Source organism: Arvicanthis niloticus, chromosome 4 (genome assembly GCF_011762505.2).
Source record: "Arvicanthis niloticus isolate mArvNil1 chromosome 4, mArvNil1.pat.X, whole genome shotgun sequence".
NCBI classification, from domain to species: Eukaryota; Metazoa; Chordata; class Mammalia; order Rodentia; family Muridae; genus Arvicanthis; species Arvicanthis niloticus.
The window spans coordinates 60,320,531-60,324,209 of record NC_047661.1 but is presented as its reverse complement, the minus strand read 5'-3'; the positions used below and the strand labels follow the sequence as shown (position 1 = coordinate 60,324,209).

The 3,679-nt window shown below is 39.2% G+C and overlaps 1 non-coding gene across 1 annotated transcript; it reads left to right on the top strand.

Moving 5' to 3' along the window:
* Positions 1–3,185: 3,185 nt before the first annotated feature.
* Positions 3,186–3,330, top strand: LOC117707995 (small nucleolar RNA SNORA48). The gene has a single exon (XR_004606731.1). It is a non-coding gene; the product is annotated as a small nucleolar RNA SNORA48 (small nucleolar RNA).
* The last annotated feature ends 349 nt before the right edge of the window (positions 3,331–3,679 follow it).

Genomic DNA, 3,679 nt, shown 5'->3' with positions numbered 1-3,679 from the left:
TGTTCCCTGAGCATTAGAGGCTGGAGTTGTATTGTAGATAAATTATCTGGTATTGGGTACCACACAATCACTTCTCTACATTTTGATCAATTGTGGTTTTCTGTAATGGTTGACAAAGAAATTTCTGTTTTGGCATGTTAGATCTATATTTTTATATCTGATTAAAGAAGGAATATTTTAAATGTCAGGAATTGTGCTGTTCTAGTAAAGTGGCAATTGTAGGCTCTCCTCTAAAAGCCATGCCCTCACTCAGCCACTCATAGTTGGTTATGTATTTTACAACAAGGCTGCCTAACTAGATCTGAATGAGGATGATGCCAATAGACATGCTAACACAAAAGGGAAATGTCTTACAGGGCCCAAACTCTTGGCAGAGAACTAAAGGCAACAAAAGAATACTGAGTAAGGGAAAATGATCTTACCCAAGGAAGAATGCACCAAATGGTTTATCCAATATCTAGTGCTAAGCACTGAAATCACATACTTACAAATAATGTTGTACAGACTCAAGAAAACATATTTATGTATTAAGAACTAGGGAAAGGGCAAAATCACATGATTGTATTTTAATAAAAAAATAAAATGAGGTGAGTCTAGTGGTTAATTTTTAATTATTCATAGCATGCATTTAAAGAAGACTTTGGGGACCTAATCTCTTGAGTTTCTCTTCCTCCAAGCCCTAGGAACATGCTTTTGCCCACTTCATGATTCTTCCATGATGTGCTGCTGTCTTGAAACCACTTGGTCATGAACATGTTATACCATGAATCAAAATAGACATTTGCTCTTTTATTGCATGTTGATTTTTAAATTATTTTATTTATTTACATCCTAAATGTTGCCTCAATCTCTGGTCCTACCTCCAAGAATTCTTCACTCCATCCTCCTCCCCTTCGTCTCTGAGAAGGTACTCACCCCCCCACATCTTTTCATAGAACAGAAGGCCTTCTAACACAATCATTAAGCCATGTCATTTCAATATGTGTTGAAGGATATAAAGTAGTTATAGAATCAAATTTGACATGTCTAGTTTTGTCTTAGTTTCTGTTGATGCTAGATGCTATTTTTCTTTCTGAACAATCACCTAGTTATATAATGAAATGAGCAAATGATTTCTAAAAACTTACTTCTACCTCCACTTAATACAAACTGTTTTGTCAACTGCAAATGTGAACATAAAGAGGGTGAAAAGATGGAACATAGAGACAAGGGAGCATAGGAAAGATTGGCTGGGAGTTGCAGTAAACTGAGATCTAGCACTCAGAGCCTGAGATAGGAGTACAACCAAACCCATCAGGTAAGGATGCTGAGTACAGGCTCCATCCGGAAGGAAACAAACCTGCAACCCATTTCTACCCACGCACCTCATTGCATTTTCATTATCTCAGTTCTTTTTCCTAGGATGCCTTTTAGAGCTGTGAATGCACACATGTTCTATTTAAAACTCCAGGCATTCTGAATTATCTTTCAGATATCTTCCTGACATTTGAAAGTTGAAAGCTTTACTCTTCCAAAGAACAAAGGAAGACATAATGAGTCCTGTATGTTTTTGTTGACGTCTATTTGCCTATGTCCTGTCACTTTTTCTGCTGCCACTTGTCCTATATTCAACTTTTCCAAGTCGGGATTGCAGAAATCCTCAAATTTACTTAAATTCCTCACTTCTCAAATTATCTTTCTGTCTTTAATCTGAGTTTGGCTGCCTGTCAGAACTAACACAGATGTGGTTCCCAGTCATCAGTCTTTAGGGAGAACAAATTTCTAAGCATATTAAATATCTTACCTGTCCCTGGCTTCCTTTAAGTTTAAGCAAATATTGAGCTAATTATTGAGCACAGATGCTGAGCTGAGAAGGAGACAGATGCATGTACTAATTGTTAATTCTATCATTGAACCTCTCTGCACTCTGATGACTGCCAGTGTACTGGAGCCCACAATGGAAATCCAACACATCATTCATTTCTCTTTTTAAGATTAATTATTTTAAATTAGAATGCAAAGCATACAATACAATTTGTTTCACTTTCCTGCATATATATCATTTTACTTTGCTTCTATTTGTCTCCCTCAACACCGCCTTCCTATCTCTCATTCTCCAGTATTGATGGTCCCTTTCTAAGCCTTAGCTTCTTTCTTTGGGATTTCATATTAAATTATTCTACTGCCCTCTGTTCTCTACCACCCCAACCTCCCTTTTCATGTCTTCCTCCTCTCTCCTTTCCGGTTTCTAGTTTTAACTCTTAAACATACATCACATACAGAGAGAGAGAGAGAGAGAGAGAGAGAGAGAGAGAGAGAGAGAGAGAAAGGATATATACATTATACATATACATCATATACATATACATCATATACATACACATATACATCATATACATAGATAAATTTAAGCTGTTCTGCATATAAGAATGGTAATGCTATTTTGTCTTTGTCTTTTCTAAGTCCACCTTACTTCACTTAACATTAAGGTCTCTATCTGCAACTGTCCATTTTAATTCATTTCTCTAGTGAAAGTCAAGCATAGTAGTTTGGTTTTCCATTTCAGTAGAATAAAGACTCAAGTCACATCTGTCTACAAGCCTTCAGGAAAGAATTGAAGCACTTTAACCTTAACAGTAAAAGTAGAACACTCCCACATTTCTTTTTTATTTTTTTTATTTTTTGGATATCTAATTTATTTACATTTCAAATATTATCCCCTTTCCTGGTTTCCCCTCCTCAAACCCCCTAACCCATCCCCTACCCCTGCTTCTATGAAGGTGCTCTCCCACTCACCCACCCTCTCCTACCTCACTACTGGCACTCCCCTACACTGGGGCATCCATTGAGCTTTCACAGGACCAAGGGCCTCTCCTCCCACTGATTCCCGATAAGGCCATCCTCTGCTACATATGCCCCTGGAGCCATGGGTCACTCCTTGTGTACTCTTTGTTAGTGATTTAGTCCCTGGGAGCTCGGGGTGGGGGACGGGGGCGTTGGTTGATTGGTTGATATTGTTGTTCTTCCTATGGGGTTGCAAACCCCTTCAGCTCTTTCAGTCCTTTCATATTTATAGGAATCAAAAAACATACAGGTAAAAACTAACATCAAATATTTTGAAATGTTTAATATTAATTTCCAGTGCCTAAAGCCACTAATATACATGAGAAAAATTTTGAGGATATAAGAATAACTAATGCCCCACATACCCCGGCAATGGGCAAATAGACATTTTGTTGGTGGCGGCATTTTTATGTTAGTGAGGGGCAGAGAGCAGATGGCAGTCCTTTGTTCATCCTCGCTTGATGCCTGGCTTGGTGGCCAAAGCTGTTTTATGCCTAAGATACATAAAATCAAATCAAATTAAAGCAACACAGTGTGAGAGGAGGAAAGCAGATACCACGAGGACCACCATGCCGCCCACATGACACAATCAGGACATTGACACCCGTGTGCCACCACACCATGCAGCAGCACTGTTGGAGAATGTCACCCAGGATCGGGCCAGCCTCATGGTCATTCTGCAGCAGGAGCAACTACAATATGCTAGTACGTGGTGGACAGATGTAAAAGAAAGAGAAGTATTATGAAGAAAGATGGAATTGGAGACTCAAGAGTGGAGAGGAGTAGTCTGCTGTGAGTGGCCAACCCTGCCACCTGGACCATGGTGGGATCCCAGCCTAAGCTGCCACTGAAGACC